Source organism: Podarcis pityusensis (genome assembly GCF_964106645.2).
Source record: "Podarcis pityusensis genome assembly, chromosome: 3".
Classification (NCBI taxonomy): domain Eukaryota; kingdom Metazoa; phylum Chordata; class Lepidosauria; order Squamata; family Lacertidae; genus Podarcis; species Podarcis pityusensis.
The window spans coordinates 82029282-82053768 of NC_138026.1; positions in this window are offsets into that span (position 1 = coordinate 82029282).

The window sequence follows — 24487 nt, forward strand, 5'->3', positions numbered from 1 at the left end:
CAGTCAATGTAGACAATATTGAGATATATGTACCCATAGATGCCAGCTCCTGGGAGTCAAGGCACTTTGGGACTCCCCCCCCCCCCCGGTTTTTTTTTTTTTTTATGGGGCCAAGCCGCTTCAATGTTCAGAGGCTGTTCAACTCTGCCCCCTGGCTGCTCGCAAGCAACAAATTTTTGTATCGCCCACAGAAAACATACTATCGAGGTGTTCAGAGTAAGTCAGCCCTCTTTAGTTATTGTTTGTGTATTACTATTACTATTACTATTACTATTACTATTTCAGTTTCTTTCATACCCATCACCATCGGATTCTGACAACTGGTTACAGCAATTTAAAATTCAATATTATAAACAGTTTAAAACAAATTACAATCAGGAACAATCTCAGGGCCAGTGTAAAGTAGTGGATCTTAAGCATATGGTGGAAACTATGTAACATATCTCTGTGGGGAAGGAATTCCACAACCTAGGAGCTTGCCACAGAGAAAGCTCTCTCCCTGGTGACCATCCTCAAATTTTGGAGGATGGTGGAGCTACCAAGAGGCACTCCCCTTGCTGATCTTAACGCTTGATCGGGTGTGTAGGAAAGGGGGGCTGTGTTTCACATATTTGGGACTTTAAAAAGCAAGTCATTTTGGGCCTTTAAACACTAATGTTCATAGGGCCTTAAACTGGGCCTGAAAATGAAAATAGCCATCACTAGCACAAGTTGGCTCAGCATATCTGTACACATTCCATCATTGTGTAGCTTCTCCTGGGGCCCTAGAAATTTAATGCCTTTTCACACACTATGGTTTGGATTCTAAGTTACCTTTCTGCAAATGTATGGGCTCCTCTCACTCATGGAAGCCAAACTCTCCACTGGTAGAAGAGCAGGAGGCCATTTTTGACACGCTGTCCTGGAACATTGACCTGACTCTCCAGAGCAGATTTTCAGAGGACTGTAAGGGAAACAACAAGCATCCTATGAGTGAAGTTTTGCTCTTGGGATGTCAGAATCCAAGCCAAAACTGTACATTGTACATTGTACATTGACAATAAAGGTGGTATTATTATTATTATTATTATTATTATTATACCTTTTAAGTGTGCACCTGAGACATTTTAAGAGAACATCTGCAAATATAAAGTCTAAATGCCACGAACACCTGTGTAAATCAGGTGTAGCCACAGAAAACTGTACCTCTAATTTGCCAAACACCATACAAATATTAGTAGCCCCCACCTCCAAGGAATCCTTGTGTGCTCTCGCTCTCGCTCTCTCTCTCTCTCTCTCTCTCTCTCACACACACACACACAACACTTTATCCCTGCCTAAAAATATGGGGGGGGGGGGAGTGTTAAGTTGCTTCCCTCTTAACTTCACCCTATATTTTCACAAGCTACTTGGCCTGAATTTGTTTTTAAAGTTTTCCCCAAAAGTTACACAAATCATGAAAATACCTTAGTTAGCTACCCAGATTCTCATAACATTCCTCATCATGTTCCTACATAACTCAGACATTTCCTCACAGCTTTACAACTTCCTGTTGATGTCAAAGTTCTGGAAATAAACAGGAAGGGCGACAGTAGTCTAAGGAAAGCACTTGTCTGCCACTTGTACACACTCCCCCCTCTTGACAAACTGCTGATTTTATTACCAAGGCCACAGATTTTCAACTATGGGAAGGCAGTGGGAAGTCAAGTCTTTATGTGTTCACTAAATAAACAGAGGAAGAGGAATAACAAATTAAAGTCTCATTTAAAAAAAAAAAAGGCACACTGAGACACAGCAAATCAAGTGACATGTTCTTTCCAACAGACAATGACAAGGCATGATAAACTACAGAACCCAGAGCAGCCAGTTCATTGCCAACTGGTATAGATGCCTGGAATATGTTATTTACCTTTAAGATAAATGTACCTCCCTACCTAAGAGTTCATTCTAACTTTTTAAAATGCATTTAAAGTTATAAATTTATCTTCAAAGTTGGGATTATTTGGTCCGCAAAACTCAGAAGAATAATGAACATTTGGCAGAGCTACATCTGGTTACTGGACTGCATTTAATTTGGTGGGTCACAAGTTGTGCTGACCTGCAATAGACATTGCCAAGTTGGAAGAATGAAACATAGAACAACAGTAGCACCGTGTCTCTTATTTTCCCCAACCATTCTCCATCAAATTTCAAGAAAAGAAATTCCATTTCAAAATTATGAAAGGGGAGAGAAAATTTCCGCAAAATTCTCACAGAAGGGATGCAGAGTTTTTGTATGTGCTAAGCTTACTTTTGAGTAAGGGAATTGCAGATGAACATATATGGCCATTTTCTGTATAAATTAGTCATTTATTAAACAGAACGTTGCATTATAAAAATGATTTATATAAGTGGCTCTGCACTGGCATTGGAGCACCTATAAAATGTTTAATATGCCCACAGGAATTCATACAATCCAGGACACAAAGAGCAAAATGTCAAGAAGGTGCTAAATGGTTCTTCTCTGATACCTAAGTGAAGGAAATGGGACAGGTTGGCAAGTTTATGCTGAAGTGTGAAATCAAGAAAGTGAGATAGATGGCTTTGTGATGGGCCATTAGCCACTTCATTAACTTTCTCTTTAAGGTGCCACAAGACTCTTTGTTGGTTTTGCTGCCGATGACTAACAGGGCTACTCATTGAAATTCATTAACTTTGAAAGAGAAGGTAATTGATTTGTAAATATTAGTTGATGGCTGAGATATGCCAGTCCTATGAGACATGCCTATCCTCCGCTATTGCCAACAAAGGTCTGTATAGTTAAAGCTATGGTTTTCCCAGTAGTGATGTATGGAAGTGAGAGCTGGACCATAAAGAAGGCTGATCGCAGAAGAATTGATGCTTTTGAATTATGGTGCTCTTGAGAGTCCCATGGAGTGCAAGAAGATCAAACCTATCCATTCTTAAGGAAATCAGCCCTGAGTGCTCACTGGAAGGACAGATCCTGAAGCTGAGACTCCAATACTTTGGCCACCTCATGAGAAGAGAAGACTCCCTGGAAAAGACCCTGATGCTGGGGAAAATGGAGGGCACAAGGAGAAGGGGACGACAGAGGACGAAATGGTTGGATAGTGTTCTCGAAGCTACCAGCATGAGTTTGAGTAAACTGTGGGAGGCAGTGGAAGACAGAAGTGCCTGGCGTGCTCTGGTTCATGGGGTCACGAAGAGTCGGACACGACTAAACGACTAAACAACAACAACAATCCTACACTATAATATAAACAAGGAAACGTATCTTGCTGAATCACAGGGAGACAAAGTGGAAGAAAGTCTTGTGCAAAACAAACCAGTTGGAATTGAAAGGAAAATACCATTTGGTGGAATGTTCAAAGGAATGTCAGAATGGATTGACGCCCATTTCAACATTCCTAACATTTGGACGCCAGCTTCCCCAGCTTCCTGTGCTTCAGCTGAAATCTGGTGAAAGATGTCACCAAGTGACTCCTTGCATGATGCTTTTTCAGATCAGGAAGCAGCCAGGACAGCTACAGAGCACTGGAGAAATGTTTGATGGGGGGGGGCGGGAAGGGGAGGGAAGCACCACACTCAGCCATGGCCTTGTAAGGAGATAAACTCAACCCTACAATCATATAAATGAATTCCAATGCACCCTGAAAATGAGGCGACAAAAAAAATGGTCATCTAAGCTTTGCCGTTTAGCTACTTTTAGTTTATGAGATATCTTTCATGGAGGGCAATTTGCAAAACTATACAGTACCAGCAATCCAAATCCTTGTAAAGACCCCAAGATCTTCTGCAACGATTTTGCAAAGTTTTTTGCAGATAAAGTCGCTCAGATTTGTCTGGTTGAGTTGCATGGAATCAATTTCAATCCGTTACCCCTGAGGATGTGGACAGGCTGCTTGGACGTGTGAAACGAACCACCTGTCTCCTTGATCTTTGCCCATCCTGGCTAATAAAAGCAAGCCAGGAAGGGCTGGGCAATGGGCTCTGTGGGTGGTGAATGCTTCCCTCTGTGAGGGAGCATTCCCAGACATGCTGAAAGAGGCAGTCATTAAACCGCTTCTTAAAAAAACATCTTTAGACCCGGCCAGTATGGCTAACTATCGTCCAGTCTCAAAACTTCCATTCTTGGGCAAGGTGATTGAGCGGGTGGTTGCTGAACAACTCCAGGCATGCCTGGAGGATGCAGACCATTTGGATCCCTTCCAATCGGGATTCAGGCCTTATCATGGGACTGAAACTGCCTTGGTCGCGCTGGTTGATGATCTCCAGTGGGCTAGGGACAAAGGTGAAAGCTTTCCTAGTTCTGCTGGATCTCTCAGCGGCTTTTGATACAATTGATCATAACATACTTCTGGACCGTCTAGAGGAGCTGGGAGCACTGTTATACCACTGGGTTCCGCTCCTTCCTCCTGGGCCGTGTCCAGAAAGTGATGGTGGAGGATGAGTGTTCAGACCCCTGGGCCCTCACTTATGGGGTGTCTCAGGGTTCTGTCCTCTCCCCCATGCTTTTTAATATCTACATGAAGCTGCTAGGAGAAATCATCAGGAAGTTTGGACTGGGTGTCCATCAATATGCGGATGATACCCAGCTCTACTTCTCTTTCGGAGAAGTAATCGGAACCAGTGAAGGCAGTGAAGGTCCTGTGTGAGTGATAAAGCGGGATATCAAATCCAAACTCTTCTTACAGCTCAGTAAAGAATCATATTATAGTCAGAAATTGACTCCGGTCGGACATCTCCAAGTCATAGCATTTCCTAGGCTGTAACTCCTGTGAAGGTACCATTCCCACACTTGTTCCTGCTTTATATATGTTAGCCTATAGAAGAAATCAAGCATTTTAAACCTTCATATCTGTAAGCAAAATATTCTCTCTTAAAAAGAGGGAACACCTTTAGCATCACTGCTCTATTTCATTGTATGAATATAAAATACATTAATAGTAGGCAAAGAAAAGTTACATTGCAGTTAATTTGGCACATCAGTTGACATTGTCATTTATGATATTTTCATCCCATTCTTCTTCCAAGGAGCGCAGGGCAGTGCACATGACCTCATTTTAATCTCACAACAACCCTGAGAGGTAGGCGAAACCAAAAGAGAATGAGTAGCCTTCATGCAGAGATTTGAATTTGAACCACAGCTCCACACTGGCCCACTTAACCACATGAGAACAATTTGGGGAACTTGTGTGTTTCTTTTTATTCAAAAGACAGTGAATGTATTTCATTGTAAAAGTGAGCAATTCGTTTTTTACAGCTGTTCATTGCAGAATGTGTGAAAGGCACTTTTAATCGTACCATCCATGTGCAATTCTCATTTACAAAATGCAGCAGTCTAAAAAGACCAGCTTTGAAACAAAATGCACCTATCTTTGGTTGGCTCTGTTGGTTGGCTGCTGCATTTGTTGTTTCTGACACAGCAGTCTAATCCCGTTGTTTATTCAATTTCTCCTCAGTTGTTGGCAAATTGTTTTTGCTTCCAGCGCTTGGCAGCAACAAACATATATGCCACGACTTCTCTGTCTTGACCCCTTCTAATTTCTGTATTTGCTAATAAAACATATCAATGGTTTGGCTCCTAAGGGAAGCCAACTAAACTTTGCAATCCTATATATGATTACTTGGACATAAGTTCAGTGAAGCTTACTCGCAAGTAAGTGGATATAGGACTGCAGCCTTTAGAAAATTCACAGAGGGAAAATCTCCATTCTTCCTCCTCTCCCCTACAGTTACCAAAAAGCTTCTCCAGAGGCTCAGAAGGGCAAAAATGAAATGAGGTGTAGGGGACTGCTGGTAGACATGAGGAATTGCATTTTTGTCTGTCCCCCAGTAGTTCCCCAGACCTCATTCCACAGATGAGTTTTTTCAGGGTACACAGTGGACAACTGTAGCAGGGCAGCAGGGGGTGGGGAGCCTGGAAATTCTCCTTCCATGAACTTCATTATGTTAATTTATTTTACACCTGGCGTCTGTCAATGTGACTAACTCATTATACTTGCGATGTATCACCAATACCACTTACTTTGGGCCATGTCCAACCTGTGTAAGGTTCCAATTGGCATCTGAAATTATTGTGATGGTGGCGATATTACTTGTCTCCTGCCCATCTTCTCATAAGAGCCCAAAGTGGTTGACCACCAGGCTTTCTAATCAATTTTACTCCAGCAGTATTGTCTCATCCATAGTTTTTGTTCTGAATGCAGTGCTTTTTTTTCTAAAAAATGTTTAGGGGTACTCTCATTTTGACTCAAGAAAATCACCATTTTATAGTTCAAATCAGGAAAAATAAATACAGTAAATGGACAAAAGTACAAAGATTCACAAAATGTTTAGGGGTATGCGTACCCCTGTGTACCCCCAGAAAAAAGCACTGTCTGAATGAATACAGCTGCTACTATACAACACAAGAAAGGATATGTTCACCTGCACAGCTTGACTCAAAAACTAATTTGAGTAGAAAAGCAAAAGCAAAATGCATCTAAATATTACAGGAAAATAAGGTATCACTTTAATGCATTGTGAAAATATATAAATGTGGTCAAAATAGAAAAAAATACCAAGTATTCTGATAATTGGGCCAATCAACTACTCATTTTGGGCATCTCCCAAAGCTTACATATCTAATTGTCAGCTCCCCACTAAAGAATTTTTGGAATAGTTAGTTTTGGTTCCATTTTACAGATGCATTTGCATTGAAAGATAGTGTCTTATTCAAGGTCCTACTGGGTGTGTACCCAAGTCTCCCTGATCAAAGGTAGTAGTTCTCTAACCATTAGACCATATTCTCTCCCACTCTCTGAATGAACCCCTCCCATTACAGGTAATATCCTGGTTGTACACAGAATCAGAAGAACAGAAATTACCCTGGCTTTCTAGAATACAGCAACTCATAGTACCCTGATAATTAATTGTTTTCTTGGATGAAAGTCCTCGGGGTTTCAGTGGCTCCAAATAAAGTACACCCTGTATAAAATATTCACAGAAAAATAAAAGAAGATATATCTGCTGAAAAAGTTCAGAAGTTGATTTCCAATGTGCTAGTACCAGAGGTAAATCCCACAATGACAAATCACGGAGAATCTTTCTCAAAGTGGAGCTGCTGATCTATATTCTGAAAGGTGAGTCTTCATCCTACCTGGTGAAAAGGCTAGCCAACATCAGACACTGACTTCCATCGTGGTTACTACCAGATGCAAATCCCCTTAGTGACAACTTTGGACTCTACTCCAAAATGGAGAAGCTGGCCTATCATCCGAAATATGACCATTTATTGTCTTTCCAGTTTTTGCTTTCATCTTAACAAATGTAACTGTGAATTAGCCATACTCAAAATGAACACAATCTCTTCTAACATGACCTAATGAAAGGGCTAAATAAATCCAAAGAGATTAGCCTTTTCATTCTCCTATGGGAAACTGACAACATTAATGGTGTGTTTTCCAGGCCAATAGGTTTTCTGCATTTATTTTTATTCAGTCTTGTGAGACATTTTGTCAGGTCTTGTGAAAGTTAGTTGAACTTTCCCCCTCCCCCATGGATTGCCTGTCTTCCGCTTCACTCACCCCCACATTACATTTTGCAAGCTATTATCGACCGCTGGTGCCACTGTATCTCTCAATAGTTTTTAAAACACAACAAACGTTTTAGCTTGCTGTTCACCTTCCTATTGAAGAAGAAATCTCCATCCTTTCATATATCTTATTCACAGGAGATGGAGAAGATAAAGCTACCCCTTTCGATCTAATGGAGCCATAACTAAACAAAACAAATCTCTTCTAAACCCCATCATTGTCTTGCCTCTGCACACACAGACACACAAAGAATTTTGCCGTGTCAGCAAAATTTTAATTAAACAGTTCAAAGCCACAAAGCATTATTCAACAGCTAGTAGAAGCCTAGTCATATTTGGCCAATAATTCCCATTGTCTCAATTAGCTTTTTTCAAAAGCTAATTCTGTGGTGCAATCAAAGCGACACAGTGTCACCTTAAAACATAAAAGACATACTGTTAGGGAAACACTTCGGTTTTAATGATAACTTGTGGATTTTTTAATGCACTTTTTCTTCAGGTTTGCCAAGGCCGATCTTCACACCTGAGTCAGCTCATTGGTCCATCTAGTTCAATATTATCTACACCAGTGGTTCCCATTTACCACTAGAAAAATTGCTGGGGCTCCTGGAAGAACACTTGATTATTTTTCTGCCTGTTGTAGCAATTTTACTATGTTGTGCTAGATGCTGTATGGTTTTTTATTGTATATTTTTACAGACATGCATGGGGCCATCTGAATGAGGCTCCTGGACCTCTGATGGTGCATGGATCACAGTTGGGGAACTCCTAGTCTACCCTGACTCCAGGGGTTCAGACAAGGCTCTCCCAGTCTAATCCTGAGATGACTCCAGGGCCTATTCCACAAGGATTGTAGCCTTGCAGCCAGAGTGTAAGAAAATGTTTTTAAATCATTAGTGAATGGGGAGAAAGTTTCTCTCCAGAATAACCATGTATCTTTATTGTTCAGTGCTAAATTGCAATAAATCTTTGCTAAGCATGCTTAACATTATAAATTCAATTAATTATAATCATAACGCTCCATATATGCAGCCACTTTGCATTAGCATTGATTTCATAAAAACCTATTATATTAGGAACTATCCAATTTTTAAGTAACAATGACTATAACGGTATTGAGATACATGTACCCTGGTTTTTGCAGCTCCAATAAATCCTTCCATTTCCATTTTATGATCTGGATAAACTGGTAAGACATTTACATTTATATTTATGTTCCAAATGTGGCTGTCACTGATCAGGCTGGGAACACATTAATCTTGATTTTAATTATCGAAGTCAAACAAAGAAACCTTTCTTTCAATTGTAACCGTGTGAGGCTGAAATCTGCAGCTGCCTGATATCTCACAGCACTGCCCTATCGGAAGCTGGACAGCTTCCACAACAACATACAATGGAGTTTACTTTATTTTCCCCTGAAAGTCACAGGCAGTTCAAGTATCTAATGCACATCTCAACATAAGGGCCGCACTGTTTATTTAACCCCTGGAGGGTACTTCTCAGTTGCCATCTTCAGGTGCCTTTCTTTGGATCAATGATGAAGGGACAGAGAATAAGACTGACTTTTCAAGTTTCAAAACCTCTTTAGTTACAGAATGTGTGCAGGGTATTTTTTTTAAAAAAAATCTCCACATCTACACTCTCCATCTGCCTGCCTATCCAACTTTTTATACCAATGCCTTTCTTGAAACTGCTGTTTAGAGAAAGGAACACAGATTTGTAATATATCCTAGCATCCAATGGATTGCATGGTTGGGCTGTGACCAAGAGCATGTCTTATGAATTTTGAATTATTGGTCAGCTTCCCCACTTAGTTCAATAGTAATATTCAGGATCATTATAGCTGAAGATGGCATGGCCCTTCAGTGCTCTAAGAATCAACTGAAAGTTAAAACGTTGCCCCTTTTATTCACATCAGTTTTAGCAAGTGCATTTCTTGCAGTAATTTTTTGCCCTTTTAGCATTTCTTCAGTTCTATCCTGTCATCTCGTTGTGTTGCTGATTAGTCTTGAGGTCTTATAATAATAAAAAATGCATTTATCTCTGACAGCAAACTTTTGAAAGTTAAGGTAAGTTGCACTTGAGACAAGTAACTATTTGCAATTACAGTTTTCAGGGCAGCCCCACACATAAAGTATTACCGTCCAGGTGTGACGTACATACATCACAGTACAGTATTCAGACTTGTTCTTCTGAAGTAAGTGGGGAAGCTGACAATTAATCCGACATTTATAAGACATGCTCCTAATCACAACCCTGGAGACTAGGATATATTACAAAGCTGTTTGCCTGTTTATTTTAACGGAGTTTGGCCCCACCCAGAGTTTATTTTAAGGGAGTTTGGCCCCACCCAGAGTAAGCATTCCTACCACTCCACAGGAGATGGTCTCTTGAGGCAACTGATGAGGAAACTCCCAAATAAAAAGGCCACACTTCCCAAAAACCATCTTCTGGAACCACCTTGAAAAATAGCAGAACCACTAGAACACGGTGCCCATGAATTTCCCCAGAAGAACAGTATTGAAAAACCTCCAAGAAAACTCACATCAAATTCCCCATATATCTCTCCAGACATGGGTCATAGACCACGGAAACCAATCTCAGTACCTCTTTTGGTTACCACCGGAGTAACCAAAGCAGACCTGTTTGATGCCTCCCTGAAAATAGATCTAGAAAATGGGTGGCATTCAACTAAGTTTTCCTCAGAGTAGGCCTGCTGAAATTAATGAGAATGACTAGCTGACATCCATTAATTTAAATCAATCTCCTCTGAATAATATTTAGTTGAACACAACTCATCTATTTATCTATATCTATCATCTATCTATCTATCTCTCTATCTATCTATCTATCATCTATCTATTTCATCCAGTAGTGCATGGAGCTACTCAGCCATCACCTACTCAACTACTTTAGCCAAGAATAGAACACTGGACACTGACCTATAATTAATCTGAAAAATGAAGGTATTGCATACCACCTCCTTAGGGAAGCCTTCAGACCCCCAGAATAACCCTTACTGCCGGGTGCACCTGGTGGACCCCTAGTCCCTACTGGAATCTGGGGTCTGTATGATCACAGGAATCCCTGATGGCTCTTTCTCCAAGTCATTCCCTTCCCTAGCTGGCTTGCTTCTGGGCACAACACCCAGCAGAACCGGAGGGTTCATCCCCAGAACACAGACCAAATTCTAGAACCATAGGTCCTTTCCATGGTAGAACTCATCTCTTGAAGATATGCAGTAGTACTAATAAGAATATCTGGGTCAGGAGTAGGGATGGGGGGGGACATATTTGGCTTGGTTTGCTTTTAAAGGTGAGCCTACCAAATTAGCATTTTCAGAAACAATGTGCAAACTGAAACACAGAAGTCCCGTCAAAATTTGAAATTCACAAAATTTTGCAGTGCGTCTCTCCAGCCAAGTAAGCCAAGCAATGTGTTAAAAATGCATATACTAGGATTAAGCAGGGCTTTTTTCAGTTGGAACTCACAGGGACTTAGTTCTGGCACCTCTCAGATCGGTACCGTTGCCATTATAAGAGAAAAAGGGAGGCACTCGTGGTGAGTTCTGGCACCTCTTTTTCTAGGAAAATAGCACTGCGGCTAAGTAAACATAAAAATGCATATATTGGTGAAAATAGCATAGAAAGATGCACTTTATTAGGGGATGGTGTGTGTGTGTGTGTGTGTGTGTGTGTGTGTGTGGCAAAATTGCATACAAGATTGTGTATGTTAGGAGAAAGTCTCACTGAAATGTTGAAGAATTTTCATGAGTTTTGTTTTCTTTTTTAATTCACAAACTGATGTGGAAATGTGGAAGACTGAACTCAAGAGTGGAAAAATGAGAAACTGAGAGAAAATGAAATCAACAGATTTGTCCTTCCCTAATCCCTAACCACCAAATAATCCCAATAAACAGCCATTCATTGGAGAAAACGTTCCCAAGTCAATTGCTATTATTTCCAGGTAAACCTGAGACATGACTTGTAATTTAATCTAGGCCTGGAATGAAACCAATGGAAGGACAGTGTAGATTAGATATCTCCTCTCTTTGGAGTGCTTTTGGAGTCTTCATCTCTCCTTACAAACTGACTCTTAGTAAGTCTTGCATTCCCTTGTTACTCACAAAATGCCCCTCATTCTGGCAAGCAAGGATTCATGCTATTTGTATTTACTTGCCTTGGAATACAAAATATTACAGCTGGTAATACTCAACCCTATTAACAGCTGAGTGGCATTTCCCAAGTTTCAAATAATGCTTCAAATAAAGTCATATGTGAAGTAACAAAATGAACAGAGAGCACTACACAAGCATGCACATGGTCATTTTTCCTCACCACTGACCAGTTGACAGCTCACGCCAAGTGTACATCTGAGGTAAGGTGCACTGTGCATTACATTAGGTAAGCTTGAGGCCCATTTCAGAAATTAAAGACTTACATACAAGTTTCTTTAATTCAGCTACACCAGGTTGTATCCCTAACTTCCCCTCCCTTTCCAGATAGACCCTTTGGGGATTTGGAATGAGGTGAGAAGTGCATTTTCATGCCAACCAAAACTGACTACATGATAAAACCGTCAGTTTCATCGAAACTCAAGGTTTCGGATTTAGTTGCACACCTGAGGGAAGAGTTTCTTTCCAGATGCCAACACACACACACACACCAAAATGCACGTATCTTACAGAGAGGTCTCCTAAAGGACTACGTATCATGGTTGAATGGTATTTTTCTCTCTCCTAGGTTCTTAACCTGTGGTCTGGGGTTCTTGGGACCAGGAGAGGTGATAAAACACCTCACCGTAGTGTCATGGCTTTCCAAGGGAATGGGTTGAGCTCACCTGGTATCAGACCAGTCCCAGATAAACGTGATCCACTGCTTCCTCTCAAGGTGAACTTGGTGTGTGGGTGGGCAAGAGTGAAAGTGACTGGGAAGAAAAGGGTCTTGTTGCTCAAAGAAACCCTTCTCTCATGGGTCCTCAATGCACTTGCAAGCACAACAATCTCTCTGTGGTGGTGTTGCTGTTGCTGATGATGATTTATTACCTTCCCTTCATCCCAGGGTCCCAGTTTAAAATGACAAGTAATCACAGAAATAGGCTGTGTCCTAAATAGGTGCCAAAATCCACAATAAAGTGTTTTCAGAAAACCCCCCAAACAGTATAATGAAGGCGCTCGGCGCAGTTCTTTGGGGAGGGAGTTCCACAACTGAGGAGCTGCCACAGAGAATGTCCTCTTCCTGACTGCTACCTCACTTCTTAGGGCAGTGGAACAACCAAGCGAACCCTTTGCTGATCTTAGCACCCAAGAGGGTCTGTCAGGAAGAAGGTTCATACCGAACATATAGAAGGCACCTTGGGAGGCACAGAACATATCATAATTATAAAAGAAGAGCACAGAGGACAGAGTAAGTATAAAAGGAGGGCCCAAGTTTAAAAAGTTAAAGAAACAGTGGGCTGATGCCAGCTTGCTCTCAAGTTTGGCAGGAGGAACAAGGCAACCAATTACAGTAAGTTTCTCACTGGTCCTTTTTTTGCAGCCTAACACAGTGTAGCACATTCGACAGAAGGGAATAAAAATGGGGAAATGTGACATGATGGAGAAAAGCTTCAGAATAGCTGCAAAACAGCTTCTGAGTAGAGCAGGAGCATTTAATCTGAGAATTTTAGCATTACTGGATCCTTAAAAGTATATATAGTCATTCACAAATTGCTATTCCACTAGGTCTAGGCGTGGTGGTGATAGCATTAGAATCCTGCCCTGGAAATGACTTATGGGGCAGGGGAGTTGAATGGAAAAGAATTATTCAGTTATAGTACATGTTCCTGCTGGATAAGTTGGTCAACAGATGACAAAAACCTCTAGATTCCTACTTTTAATCTTGTACAATCAAAAGATTTATACAGCTGTCTCAACTTCATTTTGTAGTTTCCTAATTCTTCTTCCTTTCGATTTAATTAGCTTTTGGTAGGTTTTGGTTTAACGCTTCTTAAGCCAGGCAGTAAAATGACTTTCCCCCATAACCAATTAATTACATTTTATGTGCTCTAAAGTCTATTAAGAAAGAAAAGGATGACCTTTAAACCTCAGCCATATATTACGCTACTAACTGTACTTTCTGTATTAGGAGATATTCAAGCTTATTACCTTAGCATTGACTAAAAATAAAAAATAAAAAAAATCCAGCAACAAACCCCAAGGCTCTCCTGTTTTAGCTAAAGAAATATTCAGATTGTTTTGAATGTTTAAGAGCTGCAGCCTCATTGAATCCTGTTGATAGAGTCGTCTTTCTTTTTTTTTATCTCAACTGTCATTTATCAATAAACCTTCAGACATCCTCCGGTGCACCATTAGCAATGTTCACAAATGGAAATTGGCTCAGAAGTACACTTCTAGTAATAAATTGGGGCAAGCAGCTAAGCTGTTACATCGCTTTGGATTCGATTTAGGTGCTCTTTTGATACCTTAATTTTAAGTGACTTTGACAGTTTTATTTGCCTGGTTCAGCAGCGTTAGCAGCAAAACCGCATTTGCATATCCCCCTGACATCCAACTGTGTCAACCTGAATGTTTTATAAAGTGGTTTATAAAGTCGTGTTTCCTACCCCCACCCTCAAGAAAACAACAAACTGTACCACAAAATTATGCCTCCTGCATGTTCAGGCCTCTCATTCCCAGAACAAACTTATTCCTTCTATCTGCTCACACTTCTCTTCATTCAGTGTTAAGTTTCCGTTGGTTCCATTAAGACATCTTGGCCATGGATTCCCAGTAGTGCAATATGACCAACAATGGGGCACTTTTGGTTTCCAGTTCCTTTCCTGCACCATGGCGTCGGCTCTCTCAACACCAGAGAGAGGCACAGTTGAAGGAGAAGGGAATGAAAGGGGTTAAATGATTCCCTGCAACCTCCTGAGGTATGAGAGAAATACGCTAACCTGCAGCCGCTTCAATGGCTTGCCCCCACCCAGATATATGCAGGGCCTGATGCGAGTCCCCCAGATCACCATCAAAAGCAGAGAATGGAACTAAGAAGAAGAAGAAGAAGAAGAAGAAGAAGAATTCATTACTTATATCCTGCCCATCTGCACAGCTCCCAACAGAATACTAAAAACACAATAAAACATCAAACATTAAAAACTTCCCTAAACAGGGCTGCCTTCAGATGTCTTTTAAAAGTCAGATAATTGTTTATTTCCTTGACATCTGATGGTAGGGTGTTCCACAGGGCGGGCGCCACCACCGAGAAGGCCCTCTGCCTGGTTCCCTGTAACCTCACTTCTCGCAGTGAGGGAACCACTAAAAGGCCCTCGGAGCTGGACCTCAGTGTCCGGGCTGAACAATGGGGATGGAGACACTCCTTTAGGTATACTAGGCCGAGGCCGTTTAAGGCTTTAAAGGTCAGCACCAACACTTTGAACTGTGCTCGAAAATGTAGTGGGAGCCAATGTAGGTCTTTCAGGATCAGTGTTATATGGTTTTGACGGCCACTCCCAGTCACCAGTCTAGCTGCCACATTCTGGATTAATTGCAGTTTTCAGGTCACCGTCAAAGGTAGCCCCACATAGAGCACATTGTAGTAGTCCAAGTGGGAGTTAACCAGAGCATGCACCACTCTGGCGAGACAGTCCACAGGCAGGTAGGGTCTCAGCCGGCGTACCAGATGGAACTGGTAGACAGCTGCCCTGGACACAGAATTGACCTGCGCCTCCATGGACAGCTGTGAGTCCAAAATGACTCCCAGGCTGCGCACCTGGTCCTTCAGGGGCACAGTTACCCCATTCAGGACCAGGGAATCCTCCACTCACCTACTACTCACTTGCCCATAATCATACATAAGCTCTCAAACAGATTAAGCATTTTTAAGTTCCACTGATCTCAATTTGGTCTCAAGTGGACAAAAATACAGCACCTGTTTAACTATCTCCCTCTGAAATAAGTAGGACTTTAAAATTTTTAACTTTGATTACATTCTGCTGATATCTTTCAAAATATTAACTTTGACTAATCATTAAAAGAAATGGTTTACAATTCCTGAGTCTTTTTTTTTTTTTTTTTTTTGCATGGGATTTAATTGGCATAAATTATATTTCTCATGGCTTTACTGATATTTGCCCATTTAAATGAAAAATCTGAGCATTTATTAAGGTTCTGTGAAATAAAATAAAACAAAAACCAATATGCTAGTCTTAGTAATGATTCGTTTTAATTCTGGAGAGTGTTCCAAGCAAATGACATTAATTAAATGGGTGGTGGTGATCATTGGGGTTTGGGAAAATATAATTGTGCCGTACGTATATTGTTTGGCTTTGCATTTTATGACATTTTGTTTTCATCCTGGAAAGTTTTCTTTTTTCATTGTTTGTGTTGAAACGATTTGCTAATGTCTTTGATCCTTAAATGTCCTTAGTGTATTTTGGGCCACTGTTCCGGCATATGAGCAAATACCAACATTACAGTCACCATGTTAGGAAGCCACTTGAATTAATATTCAGGTCCAGTACAGCTGTACTACATATTTCAATTAGATGAATGAGGAAATGCTACTAGGAAATGAGTAGGCATTGCGGGATTTGTGGATTTAACTTATACATAAATGATTTCGAGGCAGGAATGAAATGTGGGTACAAATCTGTGCAAACAGATTTCTGTAGACTATGTGAATGGGGAAAGTACTGGAAGATAGCTACCACAGATTTATACCTGTCAAGTCTCCAGTGGCAACCGCCCTTGCCTCTTCCACACACAACCAGCACTATAGATGGATCGGGTTATTTTCATTTCATGTCGGTTTTACATATCTTCAATCATAACCCCATTTCATCCTGTTTTCTGTGTGGGGTTTTTAAAACCACAGAAAACTCCCATTAAAATTGTGCTCATTTTTCTACACATTTTTCCTAACGTATGCATTTTACCTGCAAAATAGCTTTCTATTTATTGTCTTTCTATGTATTTTCTATACTTTTTGTAGGTAGTTTGTATGTAACTATCCCGCAATTCCACTGATCCAGAATAGATTCCAGTGTATAGTTAGCAGAGTAACAACTGAAACACGTTGCAGGATTCCCATAAAATAGACCAGAGACAATTGTATTTCATCCAGCAGAGCTTTACTGCTACTGAAGGCAAATGAGCATAATGGTCTCAAATCCAATACAGTGGTACCTCAGGTTACATACGCTTCAGGTTACATATGCTTCAGGTTACAGACTCCGCTAACCCAGAAATAGTACCTCGGGTTAAGAACTTTGCTTCAGGATGAGAACAGAAATCATGCTCCGGCGGCATGGCAGCAGTGGGAGGCCCCATTAGCTAAAGTGGTACCTCAGGTTAAGAACAGTTTCAGGTTAAGAACGGACCTCCGGAACGAATTAAGTACTTAACCCAAGGTACCACTGTACCATACGTTCAGGATTAGCACTGTCCATAAGGAATGCAGTTGCAGCAGACTTAACTTAACACTATATACAGAACATCACACCAGAAGGAAAAGAGATAGAGAGTGTGAAACTCAGGTTCCTTCTGGCCTATTATTATAGTCAGCATGACCTTGACAGAAGAGATAGCAGAACCAGTTTAAACTGTACTCAGCTTCTCTGAAGGAACAACCCAAACATCATGAACCGTCTTTCACACAGAGAAGCTTCCAGAAGCTTCCAGAACCCTCTTGAATTAACTAGAATAGGAAAGATCTCTACACATCAGATCAATATTTTCTGTACTAAGAAATGCAAACTGACAGTAACTTCCCCATAAAATAAACATTTTTCTACAATTTTTTTAAGCAAAACTGCAGAACAAAACTCAGAGAAGGGTGAAATTCAGTTGTTAACTGTGTTTTGATCTGTGTATAAATCTGGAAACAATGAATTAGGTCATTTTGTTTTAAAATATGGACTGGACAAAACATCTCTCTACTCAACACCAAGATTATCTCCTGAGCTGGACATGAGTCAGCAGGGTGATATGGCTGCTTTAAAAAAAAATGCTAATGCAATCTTTACACTGCATTAACTGAATCATAGTATCCACATGACAAGAAGTAATAATCCCAGTCTAGTTTGAACTTGGCAGACCACATCTTGAGTGCTATCTCCACATCTAAAGCACCACATTTCAAGAAGCACATTTAAAAACTGGTACATGGCCAGGGAAGTGTGACCAGACTGATGAGGCATCTGGAAACCAAGTCCCATGAAGAAAGCGCTGAATATGTTTGGCCTAGAGAAGAGGAGATTAAGGGGAAGACATGATAGCAGTCTTCAGATACTGACAGGCTGCCACACCAGAGATAGTGCAGAGTTATTCTCCACTGCTCCAGAAGGCAAGACTTGAACTAATGGGGAAAAGTGGAAGGAAAAGAAAATTTGGCTAAATGCTCAGCGAAACCTAGTGGCAGGAGCTGTTAGACAGTGGAACAAACTTTCTTGGAAAGAGCTGGGCTCATCTTTGCTGAACGGATTTAAAGAGAGGCTGGGTAGACATTTGTTAAGGATGCTACAACTGCATGCACTCAGAGCCAGCCCAAGATATTTTGGCCACCCAGCCAGGTGGGTGAAGATCTACATCAAGCACAAATGGCGAATAAAGATCTGCACTGGTGACAAGGGGCGGGGACTGTACGTTGGAAACAAGAGGGGGAATCAAATCAACCTTACCTGACAGTTGAAGTGGGATTCAAAGGCCATCGGGGATGAGGGAGAGGCCTGCTGTGAATGATGCCTGTGTTGGAAATCAAGCCTTTATCGGGAGAAACTGGCAACTCTCCCAGGCACCTGGCTTGGTCTCCTGTTGACCTTCCTGGCTGCATTCCCCAGCAAGATCCAGGCTAGGTCTCGATAGGCGATTCTTCCCAAACATGGGAAGAACACACACCCTCCCTCCTGCTCCCCCGGCAGGGAAAAGGAGATAGACAGAAACATATTTACATGCTTTTATTTCTGTCTTTGCAGCATTACAGAAAACATGACTGCTCTCTTCAAACTCCAGCAGTCAAGTAACAAAGACTTCCTGTACTTCCTGTACTGAAGCAATAGGAAGAGCTCATATTACACTCTGAGCTAATTCCGGTGCATTGCCCTGTGAACTGACTGTCCCACTGTTTCCCACGGACAGTCCCAACATTCCCATCATGTTTTATTTTCAAGCTACCAGTTTGCAGCTGCATTGGTTCTATATCGTAACAGCCTGGTGGATGCAGAGCCCAGGAGACCCCAATGGGCAGCTCCCATCATTGGGAGTCAGGGACTGGACTGAAGAGGATGAGATTGAGGAGGAATGGTAAAATCGCCCAACCTCTCTTCCTGAAGCTTCCAGTGAAGCGGAAGGCAGTATTGAGTTACAGTAGTGGTTTGAGGAAGGTCACAGCTCAGAGACAGGCGAACAGAAGAGTTGGGAGGTGTTGGGAGAAGATAAGGAGAAGGCAGAGCCAGAGCAGCTAGCTGACACTTTATCACTGGAGAGTATTTCTGACCCCCCCCCCCCCAGAACTCAGTGTTCGTTGACAAAGAGAGACAATTAGCCCCTGGCAGCCACCGTAAGGGCAAGTGCTGTTGCTAGGAAGGGAAGCGGAGCTCAGTTGGAGCAACACCATTAACGGGAGACTGACTGCATTCCTTTGTTTTTGTGATGATTGAATAAACTCATTAGCAAGAACTCTTCTTTGTTTTTCTCTGCTTCTTGCTGCCACTGGGGGAGGGATAGAATTCCCTGAAGCCTGACCACTAGGGGAGCTGCACCTCCTATTCGCCAAGAGGCCACTTTCGAGGCAACATTGGGAGGGTTTGCTGAGGCAGTGGCACAGCCAGCCTTCAAGAGCTCACCACAGCCATTGCGGTGGCGGCGGCGGCAGCAGCAGCAGGCAATGCCTTCCTTGGAGGCTGGATCTGCTGCCCCTGTGAATCCTGCCACCCGAGGTGGTTGCCTCACCTTGCTTCATGGTTGAGAGGGGGCTTGCATCCTTCACTGGAGATCCTACATTGAGGAGGTTGGGGAAGATGAGATGGCCCCCAGGGTCCTTTGCAACTCTATGATTCTGCCAACCAAGCAGTTAGAAAGCATGCCAGTGCAAGTAGATAAATCGGTATTGATGTGGCGTGAAGATAAACGGCGTTTCCGTGCACTCTGACTTCTGTCATGGTGTTCCGTTGCACCAGAAGCAGTTTAGTCATGCTGGCCACATGACCCGGAAAGCTGTCTGTGGACAAATGTCGGCTCCCTCGGCCTGAAAAGCGAGATGAGCACCACACCCCATAGTCACCTTTGACTGGACTTAACTGTCCAGGGGTCCTTTATCTTTACCTTATCTGTAAATTCTCTATGATCTATAGAGAACTTGGCTGGCTTCTTTGCATGCTTTGGTGCCAAAAAAATCAGGCATGACTTCTCACAGCCTGAGTTCTCTATAATTCATTTAAAGCTCAGGGAAGGGAAGGATCAGTTGCTGGAATTTTGTAGAAGTAGAAAGCTGGTTTCGCCAGCTGCAAAGGCAGAAGACTCAGACTTCCCTTTTTCACACTTCTCTGCACAGTCTCGGGGTCCCAGGAAGCAGAAGGGGGGGTGATGAATTGCAGTGACTAGCCATGAAGGCAGGTCCACAGGTGTCAGCCCCTGCTGATGAGCTTCAATTTTTATTGCATGTTTATTGATGGCCCCCTTCATCCCATGGGATCCTGGGGTGATGTGCAGAACAACCAAAGCAAATGCAAAACATAAGCACTGAGAATTAAAACAGTTTAAAACCACTAAAATTCACTGGGAATATTGCACCATACCAGCAATTCAGTAGCAGGTATAAAAATGCATGTAACAGGGTTTGCACTCCACCTCCCTGGGGTGAAAAGATGCGCTTTAAGCTGCTGCTGAAATGTAAGTAATGCCAAGTAACACAAGCCAGGGTGGAAAGAAGCCCTGATTTCAAAGAGGTGCTGATGGGGTCTAAATTGGCTGTGACTACCCCCTAAAGAGATCCTGCACTCATACTGAACATCTGAAAAATCAGCTCAGTGTGCTGCAGCAGTGAAAAGAGCAAATTCACTGCTAGAAGGATAGAGACTGACACAGTCAGCAGTTACCTAGTAACAGGGTCGTCCAAAGTAACAGGGTCGTTCTTGGGAATGGTGGAGAGCAGGGTGGCACAGAAACAGCAAGTGTTCCCGGATGGCACTGGTTATCTGGATCTACATCCATTTGGATTCAGGCCAGGTTTCAGAACAGAATCAGAAGTAACTAATTTGTGGGTTTCGTTACTACAAGACGTGGTAACGTCCACTAGGTTTGGTGGCCTTTTAATAAAAGGATTAGACACATTCGTGGAGGATAGCACCATGCGTGGCAATTAGCAAAGATAACAAAAGTTGGAATTCAACATTGCGCTATAACGATCTTTCCGTTTGTGCAAGCATTTTAGCTTGCCAAACCGATCTATCCCGTCTCTTCCTGCCCACTGGTCTGGGAAACAACCCTGAGCCAGGAATACCAAAATAGGGGGAAGCCCCATTGCACAAGCGGAAGTCCTTGCACAGGGCTTCTGTTTATGGGGCTCCTGTCCAATGCCTGTAATACAGTCCCCACTTATCTGTCAGGAGTAAGCCCTATTGAACGAGTAGGATTTACTTCTGAGTAGGCATGGGTAGGATTGGACTGTAAATGGTTAGGCTCGGCCAGGCTTCCTCAACCTCGCCCCTCCAGATGTTTTTGGCCTACAACTACCATGATCCCTAGCAAGCAGGACCAGTGGTCAGGGATTATGGGAATTATAGTCTCAAAACATCTGGAGGGCCAAGGTTGAGGAAGCCTGGGCTAGGCCTTTGAGTACCAATTTGCAACAGACAAAGATGGCTAACATCTTCAAGATTTCCTTGGAACAAATGAACCACCAGGGTACCTGATTGGCCAGTGCTGAAAAAAATAATGCCCAATGGAAGCACAGCACTTCTTTTTCCAAGGATAGGGAGTTTGTGGTCCTCCAAATGCTACTGGATTCCAGCTCCCATCATTCCTGTTCATCAAACATGCTAGCTGGGGCTGATGGTAGTTTGAGTCCAGCAACACCTGGAGGGCCACAGGTCCCCCATCCCTGTCTTATGCTCTTGGTTGCATCACTAAAACAACAGTGGGCACATGCCACTATAGATGCATGCAGGTTTTATACCTATGGCCATGGCTTCCCCCAAAGATTCATTGGAATTATAGTTTGGCAAGGTTTTGAAAATTCAGTTACTGTTCCATAGCTCCCACCCCACACACCATAACCAAGGACACATCACAAGCAATTCCTCTGAAATGAACAGTGCAAGCCTCGTTTATGCATGAGTGCTGAAAACAGGAGTCAGATTGTTTTCATCAGGAAAAATATAGCCAGTGCTGTATTGTTTGAAATGTAATTGACCATCTCCTATTTTATTCATACAGAAAGCCGAGCTGGGAATCTCTCCCTGCCATCTAAACCACAGAGCACAACAGAGTTCTGCAGAAGCAAAATAGGATTTTCTTGCACACCATTAGGTCCTATTTCCTTCACTGTTCTGCAAAATGCTCTTTATACATGGTTGGGAGTTCAAGCTACGGCTCCAGCAGGTTTTTCAAATGGGGTGATATCTTCTTTGGAAATACGGAGACACTGCAAAATAAGTATTAGTTGAGTGCAAATCTTTCCTCCGATCTGCTGTTGTTGCTATTTTCTCCTTTTCCCCAAGCTGTGTTTTCATTCATTCATTCATTCATTCATTAAATTTGTATACCACCTTCATCCATAGATCTCAGGGCGGTTCACAACCTAAATGTACAATATAAAAACACAAAGTACATGACAAAAACAAGAACAAAACCCCCACACACAAACCAATAACCTCCCACCCCTTCCCGCAAACACATTTAAAAGGGGAAGAAGATGCTAATCAGCCACATGCAGTGGTTTTTTTCTTTTTTAAAAAAAAGTTTTGGGGTACTCTCATTTTCCTACTCATACTGAAATACTGCCCCTCAATGAGGCCAAACTTAGATTCACAAAATGTTTAGGGGTATGCAAACCCCTGCGTCCCCCCAGAAAAAAAGCACTGGTCAAAGGCCTGGTTGAAGAGGAATGTTTTTGCCTGGCGCCTAAAGATGTATAATGAAGGCACCTTTAATATTCCCTCTCAGCGAGATCAGAATTGTGCCTTTGAATGTCAAAAGGAAGTCCTAACTCAGAAGCAAATTAGCAAATGCAGAAATGTTATATGGCCATGGAGAGCGGGAGAAGAGTCTGTCCCAGGTATGAAAGACCTTTCGCTTGTCACTTGCCTCCCCACCCACTTCCTACTTTCAAGATAATCATAAGATAACAGCCCCTCTTATGGAAGCATCGTTTCTGTTCCAGCCCTATCCTACAGCAGCTGAGCTAAGTAGGCTTTTGGAAGGGCTCTCCAGGAAAGTGATGAATCCCTTTTATTATGAAGGACTTGGCGCCAAGGGTATTTGGACTTGGCTAGTGAAGGATGGAGGCCGCATAAAGAGTCAAGGCCTGGGTTGCTACCTTTCCTCACTCTCCCCTGGAGACATGGGATGTACTCTAAGCGCACTGCATTTTTCATGCTACAAACCATGGCTAAGGACCCCAGTAAGCAACTGCTTTAATAAAATTATGTGGCGGTGCAATTTGCATCAGTGTTGTCAGCAGACTGGATGCTGGAGATGGCTTTTTTGTTTTGTTTTTCCTACCCATGTTCCTTCAGACAAAGGGAGTTTCAGGTCAAGGTCTGATCACTTTGCAAGTCTTTCTAAAGGTCTCTATTTAAAGAGTAAATGGTTAGTTTTAACTTTAGTGTTTGCTTTCTATTTTCCCCGGTCACCCAGGTCAGTGGCTAGAACATATGTGAGGAAAACAATAGTACTTTGAGTTCATAAACACCAGTTGCTGGGAAGGGTCATCACAATCCCCAAAGCCCAGGCCAGCCAAACATGTTAGCTACAATCCACTCCCTTGTGGCCAGCTGACCATTATGCACTCAGCCTGCAACATGCAGGGCATCCTCTCTCTAAATATAACAGAGGCGGAACAGCTTGCCAGTTTCTCCTGTGCCTGTTGAGCGTGTTTCTGTCTGTTCCTGTTACAAAGCCAATCTGCTCATGCTGCTCGAAGTAAAAAGATGGCAGATATGCCAAAGATCTGTCCCGATCTCTCAGTCAAGTACACGGCTGGCAATGTATATGACAACATTCCTTTTTTAACAAATCTATTCATAATAAAGTTGTCTTCCAGCCACACAATTTTGACTCTAGAGCAACTTCTCTGAAGGTATATTCAATGGCGGGTAGGCGCATGCCAGAGAGAGTGTGCCATGCCAGGGAGGCAGGGTGCACTGCGGGGGCGGGGGGCACCGCCGAAGCAACTGCGTCCTTCTCATGCGGAGGGATGCAGCAGTTCCATGTGCCAACCCCACACTGCTTTTGCCCGGGATCATCCCAGCATTGTAGAGAGGGGCAGCACCACCTCACGATGCTTGGAGTCACAGCCAGCTCACAGCCTTGGATCCCAGCATTGGAGAGGGGCTATGCATCCGTGTTTCGTTGTGTTTGTTGACTGAACTAAAAAGGTTCAATACGTATTGTGTTGACTTCTTGAGGTTAATTAATTGTCAGACAAAGTAGCTAAACTCGTTTTAAATTTTAAAAAATTCAAAAAAGTGTTGTGAGCCCCCCCCCAAAAAAAAAATTACAGTGGTACCTCGAGTTACAAACGCTTCAGGTTACAAACGCCGCTAACCTGGAAGAGTTACCTCGAGTTGAGAACTTTGCCCCAAGATGAGAACGGAAATTGTGTGCCGGTGACGCAGCAGCAGCAAGAGGCCCCATTAGTGAAAGCATGTCTGTAGTTAAGAACAGTTTCACATTAAGAACGGACCTCCAGAACAAATTAAGTTCATCACTAGAGGTACCACTGTATTTTAAAA